Raw genomic sequence first — 13,727 nt, 5'->3', positions numbered from 1 at the left:
ACGTACAAAGTCTTGTTTTATGTGTTCCTGTTTTGTTCTGAATTGTTTTGTTTCTTTTGAATGTATAAGGGAGTGTTCCATAGAGAGCAGAAGAATGCACAGACCTGATAAGTTTCCAACCAGTTGAAGTCGGTCTTGAGGCTTGGTTAATGATGAGAGGTCCATTAGACCAGCAACCAATTCATGAAAAAAGTATTGGTCAAATGTTGTCTCGGGTCCCCTATAAAACCTTCGTACGGGCACAATTTTTCTTGATAACCTGTGAAAGAAGGTCTCTTTGTTTAGTCCATACTCAGGAATCAAGTACTGTCAGGTTGTTAACTATATGGTTCCTTCCTAGTTTCTGCTAGGGAACCCAAACACCTTTCACAAGCCCACACTATAGGTTGATTGTAGCAGCCTGTCTTTATTTTGGGTTTGTCTATTCCAAAGACTTATCTTCTTTCTAGAAGAGTTTTTATTTCTTTTAAAAAGATGTACTTTTCTTGGTAAATGGCCAAAAAAAATTTTTTTTAACTTAGAATAGTAATGGCTACTATGGGGAAGTTTTGCCATGTCCATATCCTTAATCAGTTTAAGAGAACTATAACTTTTGGCAGACAAAATAACAAATAGTTAATAGTCATCTTCTTTAACTGGTACTTTGAAGCAGAAACAACAAAATTTTAACTCCAAAATAGTCTCTCTCAAAGACTTTGTAACCTTCTGAAACTTACTCTCTCTTCATTTCTCTTTCTACTCAAGCTTTACCTGACCTTCTAAATGACTGTCATGGATTGAATTGTGTCCCCCCAAAATATATGTCAAATTGGCTAGGCCATGATTCCCAGTATTGTGTGACTGTCCACTGTTTTGTCATCTGATGTGATTTTCCTATGTGTTGTAAATCCTACCTCTATGATATTAGTGAGGCAGGATTAGAGGCAGTTATGTGAATGAGGCAGGACTCAAGCTACAAGATTAGGCTGTGATTTAAGTCAATCTCCTTTGAGATATAAGAGAGAAGTGAGCAGAGAAACATGGGGATCTCATACCGCCAAGAAACAAGAGCCAGGAGAATAACGTGTACTTTGGACTTGGGGTCCCTGTGCTGAGAAGCTCCTTGACCAGGTGAAGATTGATGATAAGGACCTTCCTTCAGAGACGACAGAGAGAGAAAACCTTCCCCTGGAGCTGGTGCCTTGAATTTGGAATTGTATCCTACTAGACTATGAGAGAATAAATTTCTCTTTGTTAAAGCCATTCGTTTGTGGTATTTCTGTTATAGCAGCACTAGATAACTAAGACTAAATTCCTCAGAGTAAAATTTTAAGGTTGTCTGAAAGCTAAGAAAGACTTTTAATAAGAAAAAAGAGGGAGAAATTTTATCTTAAAAATGACTGGTTGTGTGAGATGGTGAAAAGAGATAATAAAAGACAAATTCACAGGTATACAGTAAATTGTGGAAGACTTGAGAAAAAATAAACTTTATTTGCCTTGGTTTATAGGAATCAACTCAAATAATGAGAATTTCAGAAAATCCTAAGTCCTTTCCCACATCCTAACCTGTAACTGTTACTTTGTACTCATTATCAGAAGGGGACTTCTTTCTTCTCTGTGACACAGCTTCCTGCAAATTTAATGGTAAAGATTTACTTTGCTAGATAACATGTACTGCAAAAGGATTATTTTTTAAATCCCAGAAATTCTCATACAATAAAATTTACAGCTGATATGGCTATTAATATACTTACACTATGTATGCTCAGGAGTCCCTGGGTGGTACAAACAGTTAATGTGCTCAGCTGTTAACCAAAATGTTGGAGATTCCAGTTCACCCAGAGGCACCTTGGAAGAAAGGCCTGGTGATCTGCTTCTGAAAAATCAGCCATGGAAAACCCTACGGAGCACAGTTCTACTCTGACACACATGGGATTGCCATGAGTGAGAGTCACTGGATAGCAACTGGTGTGTATGATTCAAGAAACAACTGAAGAAATAACTATAGCCCCAGAAGCCCTTTGGGAAAAAGACTTCATGGAGATAGGCAGATTAATTAGAGCAGAGACCTTAAAAGTCTAGACTGATTCCTCCTAAATTATATAAACTCTCTTTTTTAAAAATACAAACATGAAAAAGGCTGTGTTCTAAGGGTCTTAACAACATGGCACTCACTGAAGACCTATTGCCTATTAAAGCTTATCCCTCAATTCAAGAGCCAAAGCTTACTTCCTTCCCTCAGAACAATACAGGCCTCAATTAAATTCAAAACATCTTCAAATCTTGTATTATGATCAACTTTATATCTGATCTTATCATATGTAGTTGCTCCTTATTGCTACTGAAAAACACCCAACATTTAAAACTTTTTTTATTGTGCTTTAAGTCAAAGTTTACAAATCAAAGTCAGTCTCTCATACAAAAATTATATACACCTTGCCCTTGCTATATACTCCTACTTGCCCTCCCGCTAATGAGACAGCACACTCCTTCTCTCCACCCTCTATTTCTGTGTCCGTTCAGCCAGCTTCTGTCGCCCTCTGCCTTCTCATTTCCCCTCCAGACAGGAGCTGCCCACATAGTCTTATGTGTCTACTTGATCCAAGAAGCACACTCCTCACCAGCATAACTTTCTATCTTATAGTCCAGTCCAACCCTGTCTGAAGAGTTGGCTTTGGGAATGATTCCTGTCTTGGACTAACAGAAAGTTTGGGGTCCATGACCTCCGGGGTCCTTCTAGTGTCAGTCAGACCATTAAGTCTGGTCTTTTTGTGAGAATTTGAGGTCTGCATGCCACTGCTCTCCTGCTCCTTCAGGAATTCTCTGTTGTGTTCCCTGTTATGGCAGTCATCGGTTGTAGCCAGGCACCATCTAGTTCTTCTGGTCTCAGGCTGATGTAATCTCGTTAATGTGGCCCTCTCTCTCTCGGGCTCATAATTACCTTGTGTCTTTAGTGTTCTTCATTCTCCTTTGCTCCAGGTGGTTTGAGACCAATTGATGCACCTTAGATGGCTACTTGCTAGTGTTGAAGACCCTAGACGTCACTCTCCAAAGTGGGATGCAGAATGTTTTCTTAATAGATTTTATTATGCCAATTGACCTAGATGTCCCCTGAAACCATGGTCCCCAAACCCCTGTCCCTGCTACACTGGCCTTCGAAGCATTCAGTTTACTCAGGAAAGTTCTTTGCTTTTGGTTTAGTCCAGTTGTGCTGACCTCTCCTTTATTGTGTGTTCTTTCCCTTCACCTAAAATAGTTCTTATCTACTATCTAATTAGTGAATACCCCTCTCGCTCCCTCCCTCCCCACTCTCGTAACCATCAAAGAATATTTTCTTCTCTGTTTAAACTATTTCTTGAGTTCTTTTTTTTAATAACAGTGGTCTCATGCAATATTTGTCCTTTTGCAACTGACTAATTTTGCTCAGCATAATGCCTTCCAGATTCCTCCATGTTATGAAATGTTTCATGGATTCATCGTTGTTCTTTATCAATGCATAGTATTCCATTGTGTGAATATACCATAATTTATTTATGCATTCATCCATTGATGGGCACCTACGTTGCTTCCATCTATTCTGCTGTTGTAAACAGTGCTGCAGTGAACACGGGTGTGCATATATCTGTTCATGTAAAAAAAAAAAAAAGGCTCTTATTTCTCTAAGATATATTCCAAGGAGTGGGATTGCTGCATCATATGGTAGTTCTATTTCTAGCTTTTGAAGGAAGCGCCAAATCGATTTCCAAAGTGGTTGTACCATTTTACATTCCCATGAGCAGTGTGTAAGTGTTCCAATCTCTCCAACATTTATTGTTTTGAAAAACACCCCACGTTTTTATACTAGTCAATCAACTAATTATAAAATATTCATACTTTCTTTTTATATTACTGTACACTGGTGCAACACTCTTATTTTAGCAACTTTAAATAGTGTAGGAGAATCTTCTGATTGTGTTTCTGTAATTCAAGAAGTGTCCATTGCCAGAACAGAATTTTTGGGCACTCCAATCCTAAAAGCTGACTTAATATTATTTGTTGCTCCAATACTAAATGCTGACAATATTGTTTATTGATGGGTCTGATATTTTCCACAAAGGGCCAGAATTATTGTGTAATAAGTTGTCCATTCCCTCTTGAAAAATCCAGTTCCTTAACAAATTGCTCAAATGACTGAACTTTGGTCTTCTCTAGGGCATTTCACCTTATTAAAATAAAAAATAAGTATATGAACTAATAGTTGATATACTTTAAAAACAATTCACCCGTTAAACTGCTATGGAAAAAAAGGTTTTAAAAATCTTACTTGAGTACTCTTTAAAAAGGAACAACAAATACATTAATTACTTAATGCCTTGTTTCTATCTAAAATAATTGTCATAATAAAGGAAATCATATTAAAAAGGTACTGTAGACGCAGAGGTACCTCAAAAGACAGGCCTAGTGATCTGCTTTTGAAAGATCACAACCTTGAAAATCCTTGGAGGCTGAGAGCCGGAGACCAGGGTCTCGGAGGACATCTAGCTCAATTGGCATAAAATAGTTTATAAAGACAATGTTCTACATCCTACTTTGGTGAGTAGTGTCTGGGGCCTTGAAAGCTTGTGAGCAACCATCTAAAATACTCTGCTGGTCCCACCCCACCTTCAGCAAGGGAGAATGAAGGAAAACAAAGACACAAAGGAAAGATTAGTCCAAAGGACTGATAGAACAACTACCACATCCTCCACCAGACTGAGTCCAGTACAACTAGATGGTGCCCAGCTACCACCACTGACTACTCTCACAGGGATCACAATAGAGGGTCCTGGACATAGCTGGAGAAAAATGTATAACAAAATTCTAACTCACACACACATAAAAAAGACCAGACTTACTGGTCTGACAGAAAATGGAGAAACCCTGAAAGTATGGCTCCCAGAAACCCTTTTAACTCAGTACTGAAGTAACTCCTGAGGTTCACCCTTCAGCCAAGATTACCCAGTGCCATCGAGTGGATAGAGACCCTATAGGACAGAGTAGAACTGCCCCATAGAGTTTCCAAGATTAGACAGGCCCATAAAACAAAAGGAGATGAAATGGGCACACCAGCCCAGGGGCAAGGATGAGAAGGCAGGAGGGGACAGGAAAGCTGGTAATGGGGAACCCAAGGTCAAGAAGGGGAGAATGTTGACATACTGTGGGGTTGGCAACCAATGTCACAAAATGATATGTGTATTGTTTAATGAGAAGCTAATTTGCTCTGTAAACCTTCATCTAAAGTACAATTAAAAAAAAAATCAAACGTTGAAAACCCTATGGAGCACAGTTCTACCATGACACACATGGGGTAGCCATGAGTAAGAATCAACTCAACAACAACTGGTTTTTCATTTATTACCTATTTGAAGACAAGGATTTGGATCAATCATTTGAAAATCAGCTTTATTAGTCCAGCCTCTAGTCTTCAGTGGAGAGACAACGCTTTATAGTGAAGAGCAGAAGAAATCTGCTCCTTTCAACAGTTTCTTCTAAGAAGCAACAGAAAAAAGGCATGCCAGGGGTGAAAAAAATGGATTCATGAATCCTTTATTTACACTAAGCATGACTAGGCCAGCAGGAATAGTGACAGCAGGTTAATAAACCTCCCAACTACCCAAGCTCTTTTCCACCTGCTCTTACTCTCAGTCTTTTCAAATCCTGCCTATCTCCATCACAATCCTCCTCCAAGAGCAAGTTCTCAAAATGATTTATCCCGCTTCTAATTCGGATTTTTTACTATGTTAGCAGGGAGTTTGGCCTCAGCCCAGGGCTCTGCTGCACTTGACTAAAGCCCTTCTGTTCCCACCTCACTCTTGTGATCGCAAGAAGTAAACGTTCTGCCACGTTCCTGCTCATTATCTTGCTTGTATCTTCATACACCTGGCTGACCCAGATCTGTCTGTACTTCTAAATCCCATATTTTAGTACGTTCTATTCAAATAGAATTTCATTATTTGCCACAAAAATTGTACATTTAGAAATATTCTAACCAGATAGATTTTAGTGTAATGTCTAAATGTTATCATTTAGTTTAATACTTTTTTTTCCCTTCAATACGATGATTTTTTTCCTGACTAATGCAGTTTAATACAATCAAAGGGAAAGTTGCTGCTCAGTGCCTTCTTTGGCCTAGCTTATTAAATTCCAAAAAAATTTAAATCCCTAATCCTTACAAAGTGGAACTACTGTAAAAAAAAAAAAGGAAGCCAGGGATGCATGGAGTATTGTATAAAACAACTCCCCTCATCCCCATCCCTTACTCCGCTGGGGCAGGCATTGTGACATTGAAGAAAGAAGGGAGAGATGGGAGGCCATGCTTTGCTTTTCTGCCTGAGGCAAACTGCAATAATACCCAAACTCCACTGGGGTTGGGAAATGAGGACTTTAAACCAGACAAAGACCATATATAATAAAACCGAAATGTAGTTGAATGAATATCTACCAGAAATAAAACTTTTAGAGCAGAAAAAAAAAGAAAAAAAAAAAATCCTTGGAGCAGTTCTATTCTGTATACACAGGCTCGCCATGAGTTGGAATTGACTCTGCAACAACTAACAACATCCTTTGTGGTTTATGAATATGTACTAATAATGATACATGTATTTTCTGGATGAGTTGAAGAATTTCCCTATCAAAAATCCACAGCACTCACAGTGGCAAAAAGACAAAAACATAACAACAGCAACAAAAACACAAACACAATTAGATTTTATGTTCCTTAACCTAGAACATTCCAACTTACTATCCAGTGAAATGGAGACACATTTAAATATAAACTATGTAAATCTTTGCCTATTACTCATAAGCCTTATTGTCCGTATCATTCTCAATCCTCTGAAAAAAATGAAAGCGTCCTTACCTGAACTGAAGTTACGTCCACTAATCAAAACACAACCTATTTGCCATAGAGTCAATTCTGATTCATAGTGACCCTATAGAACAGAGTAGAACTGCCCCCATAGGGTTTCCAAGGCTGCAAGCCCCTACGGAAGCAGACTGCCACATCTTTTTTCCTTGGAGGGGCTGGTGAATTTGAATTGCCAACCTTTGGGTTAGCAGCCCAGTGCTGAAACACTGCGCCACCAAGTCTCCTTCTACATCCACTAAAAAAAAAAATCCACTAGAGATCTTAAATTGAGGTTCCCCTGAGGGCAATGGGTTTGGTTTGTTTTGGTTAGAGAACCTCCAGAAGCAGATGGTTCAAGAAACTGATTGCTAAGCTAAGATCCTCAGAACAAGTTGACGACTACAAAGGAGCAGACAGTTTTGGCCCAAGACCAGCAGAAGAAGATTCTTCTATATATCACATTCGCAATTGCATGTACTTATTTATTATCTTTTTATTAACACTTTTCTCCTTTAGTGGCTTCAGGTTAGACACTTCTCACTTAGCCTATCATGTTCTCCCTACTTGTAATAATGACTTGCTTAAGTCTAGATCAGAGTTGGCAAACTATGGCCTGCAGGCCAAATGTGGCCTGCCACCTATTTTTGTAAATAAAGTTCTATTGGAACACGTCCACACTCATTTTTTTTTAATGCATATTCTCTATGGCTACTTTCATACTATAACAGAAGAGTTGAGAAATTGTGACAGAGAATGTATGGCTGACAAAGCCGAAAATATTGAACATCTACTGTTGTACAAAGGAAGTTTGCTGACCCTTGGTTTAGATACTTATCATCATAACTCTATAATTCAGCTTTCCCAAATTATTCTTAGTTACAGCATTTTAAAAATGATAAAAGGGTATGTTACTTTAGCTTTTCCAATAATGGTACTCTTTGCATATAATACATAAATGAAGGAAAATATCCTTGCACCAAAAAAATGGCAAAATGCAAGCAATAACTACTTGTCACAATAATCAGAGACAGCTCCACCAATGTTGACTTATCTCTCATACAGCTCTTCGCTCTTTTTCCAGTATGGGAATTGGACTCTTTAATGCCAATCCAGCAACAAGGTTATTTGTTCTGTTGAATTATTTGTTAGGCCATTCCAAAGATATGGCTCCTGTGGTAGCCAGTCCCCAAGATGTTTACTAATGATACCTACCTCCTGGTATTCTTGCCCTTATACATTGTGCTTCTCCCAGTTGTACCAGGGTTGGTCTACATGACCGAGACAATATGGGAGTAGTGATGGTATATCCCTCCCAAGGCTAGGTTATAAAAGACATCGTGATTTTTGCCTTGCTTTCTCTCATATTCACTCTAAGGTAAATCAGCTGCCATGTTGTAAGTAGCCTGTCTTAGGGTTCTCTAGAGAAACAAAACCAGTGAGATATATATCAATATCATATATATATATAATGAGCAAGCAAGTGAGAGAGAGAGATTTACCTCAAGGAAATGGCTCATGTGATTGTGAGGGGCTGATAAGGCCAAAATCTGTAGGTAAGATGACAGGCTGGAGACTTCAGCAGGCTTGTGCCCCAAATCCATAGATCAGGTGATAGAAAGAGTGAAACCTGAGAGAGTTTTGGCGAAATGTCTATTTATAGTCTGGAGGCAAAACACACCCAAGGGAAACTTCCTTTTTGCTCTTAAGGCCTTCAATTGAATGGTTGAGGCCTGCCCACGTTAAGGAGATAATCAGCTTTACTTTAGACCAACTGACTTAATCACATGTAACTATGTCATAATAGCAGCTAGACCAGTGTTTGACCAAACAACTAGGCATCATAGTTGTTGGTACATAAAATTAACCCTACAAAAGTATAAAACCCTTGAGAGAATCCTGAGCATGATGACCCTATTCATAGGAATTAAATGACCGGAGGCATTAATCAAAAATTTGTTCTATTACTTTGGTAAATAATACAACTCAAGCCCCTGGGACACATCAAACGTATTTAAATTCTTTAAACCAAGTAGTTACAGATAATAGTTTCGTCATGGATTTTCTTTTGACCTACCAGGGAAAAACTAAATCATTGCTAATAATGTATATTATACCTACACACTACAGGTGAATTGGAATAATCTATATATAAGATAAAAAGCAACCTGGCTATCTAAAATAGACTTGAGGAATCTTTGAGACTTGTTTTCATGATCAGGTCTGGGAAATTTAGGGACATGGTTCTGAAATGTCTTCCAGTTTTTTCCAGTTAGACTTGCTCATCGCACTGTTTTTCAGTGCCTATTGTTCAGAGTCTTAAATACTTTTGTACGGTTACTGTCAGATGACTCAACAAATGATTAAAAAACAAAAATAGTAAAATCATGCTGGTAAACATGTAAACAGAAAATCCAGTCTTCACAGGTGAAAACTCATTTTCAGGAAAATCAACAATAGTGGTAAACATCTTTGATGGTTAATATTATGTGTCACCTTGGCTAGGCTATGATTCTCAGTGGTTTGGCAGACACTGTGTAATCATCTTTCATTTTGTAATCTGATGTAAGCAGGCAATCAGTTGGAAGGGGAGATTCCTTGGGGTGTGCCCTGCCTCCATATGTAAATGGATGTTCTGGCAAAGCTCTCTCTCTCCTCCTCCCTCCCTCTCTTTCTTCCTCTTTTTCTCTCTCTCAACCTTGCATGCTTCTTGTCATTTGACCTTTGGCTCTTGAGATTTAAGCCTGCAGAAATCCTCAGCCTACTGCGTGACCTGCAGGTATAGGATTCCCCAATCCCTGCAACCCTGTGAGCCATCAGAGATCTTCAGCCTGCTGCCTGACCCATGGATCTGGGACTTGCCAGCCCCCACAAGTGTGTAAACCATTTCCTTAAAATTGCATGAGCCATTTCCCTAAAGCAAATCTCTTTCTCTCTTATTAAATTTCAGCTTTAAAGCACAGAAATTTATTTTCTCACAGTTCAGGAGGCTGGAAGTCAAAATTTAGAGGATGGCTCTAGGGGGAGGTCTTTCTTTGTCTATTTCAGTTTCTTGGAAATTATGAACAATGTCATTAATATCACATGCAAGTAAAATTTTGCTGAAGATAATTAAAAAATAGTTTCATCAACAGGGAACTTCCAGAAATTCAAGCCAGACTCAGAAGAAGAAATGGAACGAGGCATATCATTGCTGATGTCAGATGGATCCTGGCTGAAAGCAGAGAATACCAGAAAGATACTTACCTGTGTTTTATTGACTATGCAAAGGCACTCGACTGTATGGATCATAAATTATGGATAACATTGTGAAGAGGATAACATTGTGAAGAATGGGAATTCCAGAACATTTAATTGTGCTCATGGGGAACCTGTACATAGATCAAGAGGCAGTCGTTCAAACAGAACAAGGGGTTACTGCATGGTTTAAAATCAGGAAAGGTGTGTCAGGGTTGTACTCTTTCACCATACCTATTCAATCTGTATGCTGAGCGAATAATCCAAGAAGCTGGACTATATGAAGAAGAACATGGCATCAGGATTGGTGGAAGACCCATTAACAACCTGCGGTAAGCAGATGACACAACCTTCCTTGCTGAAATTGAAGAGGACTTGAAGCACTTACTGAAGAAGATCAAAGACCACAGCCTTCAGTATGGATTACACCTCAACATGGAGAAAACAAGAATCCTCACAACTGGAACAACAAGCAACATCATGCTAAACGGGAAAAGATTGAAGTCAAGGATTTCATTTTACTTGGATCCACAATCAGCCCCTATGGAAGCAACAGTCAAGAAATCAACATATTACATTAGGCAAATCTGCTGCAAAAGACCTCTTTAAAGTGTTGGAAACCAAAGATGGCACTTTGAGGACTGTTATGGATTGGATTGTGTCCCCCTAAAATGTGCGCCAACTTGCCTAGGCCATGATTCCTAGTATTGTGTAGTTGTCCTCCATTTTGTGATCTAATTTTCCTATGTGTTGTAACTCTTAACCTCTATGATGTTAATGAGGCAGGATTAGAAGTAGTTATGTTAATGAGGCAGGACACAATCTACAGGATTAGGTTGTATTTTTTTTTTTAATAATTTTTATTTAGCTTTAAGTGAACGTTTACAAATCAAGTCAGTCTGTCACGTACAAGCTTATATACACCTTACTCCATACTCCCACTTACTCTGCCCCTAATGAGTCAGCCCTTCTGGTCTCTCCTTTCGTAACAATTTTGCCAGTTTCTAACCCTCTCTACGCTCCCATCTCCCCTCCAGACAGCAGATGCCAACATAGTCTCAAGTGTCCACCTGATACAAGTAGCTAACTCTTCATCAACATCTCTCTCCAACCCATTGTCCAGTCCCTTCCACGTCTGATGAGTTGTCTTTGGGAATGGTTCCTGTCCTGGGCCAACAGAAGGTTTGGGAACCATGACCGCCGGAATTCCTCTAGTCTCAGTCAGACCATTAAGTCTGGTCTTTTTATGAGAATTTGGGGTCTGCATCCCACTGATCTCCTGCTCCCTCAGGGGTTCTCTGTTGTGCTCCCTGTCAGGGCAGTCATCAGTTGTGGCCGGACACCATCTAGTTCTTCTGGTCTCAGGATGATGTAAGTCTCTGGTTCATGTGGCCCTTTCTGTCTCTTGGGCTCATAGTTGTTGTGTGACCTTGGTGTTCTTCATTCTCCTTTGATCCAGGTGGGTTGAGACCAATTGATGCATCTTAGATAGCCGCTTCTTAGCATTTAAGACCCCAGATGCCACATTTCAAAGTAGGATGCAGAATGTTTTCATAATAGTATTATTTTGCCAATTGACTTAGAAGTCCCCTTAAGCCATAGTCCCCAAACCCCCACCCTTGCTTCGCTGACCTTTGAAGCATTCAGTTTATCCCGGAAACTTCTTTGCTTTTGGTCCAGTCCAGTTGACCTGACCTTCCCTGTATTGAGTATTGTCCTTCCCTTCACCTAAAGTAGTTCTTATCAGTAAAAAACCCTCTCCCACCCTCCCTCCCTCCCCGCCTCGTAACCACAAAAGTATGTGTTCTTCTCAGTTTATACTATTTCTAAAGATCTTATAATAGTGGTCTTATACAATATTTGTCCTTTTGCCTCTAACTAATTTTGCTCAGCATAATGCCTTCCAGGTTCCTCCATGTTATGAAATGTTTCACAGATTCGTCACTGTTCTTTATCTATGTGTAGTATTCCACTGTGTGAATATACCACAATTTATTTAACCATTCATCCGTGGATGGACACCTTGGTTGCTTTCAGCTTTTTGCTATTGTAAACAGTGCTGCAATAAACATGGGTGTGTATATATCTGTTTGTGTGAAGGCTCTTATTTCTCTAGGGTATATTCCGAGGAGTGGGATTTCTGGGTTGTATTACGGTAGTTCTATTTCTAACTGTTTAAGATAACGCCAGATAGATTTCCAAAGTGGTTGTACCATTTTACATTCCCACCAGCAGTGTATAAGAGTTCCAATCTCTCCGCAGCCTCTCCAACATTTATTATTTTGTGTTTTTTGGATTAATGTCAGCCTTGTTGGAGTGAGATGGAATCTCATCGTAGTTTTCATTTGCATTTCTCTAATGGCTAATGATCGAGAGTATTTTCTCATGTATCTGTTAGCTGCCTGAATATCTTCTTTAGTGAAGTGTGTGTTCATATCCTTTGCCCACTTCTTGATTGGGTTGTTTGTCTTTTTGTGGTTGGGTTTTGACAGAATCATATAGATTTTAGAGATCAGGCGCTGGTCGGAGATGTCATAGCTGAAAATTTTTTCCCAGTCTGTAGGTGGTCTTTTTACTCTTTTGGCGAAGTCTTTAGATGAGCATAGGTGTTTGATTTTTGGGAGCTCCCAGTTATCTGGTTTCTTTTTGTCATTTTTGGTAATGTTTGTATTCTGTTTATGCCTTGTATTAGGGCTTCTAAGGTTGTCCCTATTTTTTCTTCCACGATCTTTATCGTTTTGGTCTTTATGTTTAGGTCTTTGATCCACTTAGAGTTAGTTTTTGTGCATGGTGTGAGGTATGGGTCCTGTTTCATTTTTTTGCAAATGGATATCCAGTTATGCCAGCACCATTTGTTAAAAAGACTCTCTTTTCCCCAATTAACTGACACTGGGCCTTTGTCAAATATCAGCTGCTCATACATGGATGGATTTATATCTGGGTTCTCAATTCTGTTCCATTGGTCTATGTGCCTGTTGTTGTACCATACCAGGCTGTTTTGACTACTGTGGCTTTATAATATGTTCTAAAATCAGGTAGAGTGAGGTCTCCCACCTTGTTCTTCTTTTTCAGTAATGCTGTACTTATCCAGGGCTTCTTTCCCTTCTGTACGAAGTTGGCGATTTGTTTCTCCATCAAATTAAAAAACGTCATTGGAATTTGGATCGGAAGTGCATTGTATATATAGATGGCTTTTGGTGGAATAGACATTTTTGCTATGTTAAGTCTTCCTACCCATTAGCAAGGTATGTTTTTCCACTTATGTAGGTCCTTTTTAGTTTCTTGCTCTAGTACTTTGTAGTTTTCTTTGTATAGGTCTTTTACATCTTTGGTAAGATTTATTCCTAAGTATTTTATCTTCTTGGGGGCTACTGTGAATGGTATTGATTTGGTGATTTCCTCTTCAATGTTCTTTTTGTTGATGTAGAGGATTCCAAGTGATTTTTGTATGTTTGTCTTGTAACCTATAACTCTACCAAACTCTTCTATTAGTTTCAGTAGTTTTCTGGAGGATTCCTTAGGGTTTTCTGTGTATAAGATCATGTCATCTGCAAATAGAGATAATTTTAATTCTTCCTTGCCAATCCGGATGCCCTTTATGTCTTTTTCTAGCCTGATTGCTCTGGCTAGGACCTCTAGCACAATGTCG

General features: G+C 39.0%; 1 long non-coding RNA gene across 1 annotated transcript in view; it reads left to right on the top strand.

Annotated features, from left to right (window-relative positions):
• LOC126065406 (uncharacterized) overlaps positions 1-13,727 on the top strand; it is a 162,694-nt gene that overhangs the window by 36,908 nt on the left and 112,059 nt on the right. The gene's annotated exons all lie outside the window — the stretch shown is intronic.

Source organism: Elephas maximus, chromosome 2 (genome assembly GCF_024166365.1).
Source record: "Elephas maximus indicus isolate mEleMax1 chromosome 2, mEleMax1 primary haplotype, whole genome shotgun sequence".
NCBI lineage: Eukaryota > Metazoa > Chordata > Mammalia > Proboscidea > Elephantidae > Elephas > Elephas maximus.
Note: the sequence above shows the minus strand (reverse complement) of the source record. Positions and strands in the feature narration are given on the sequence as shown.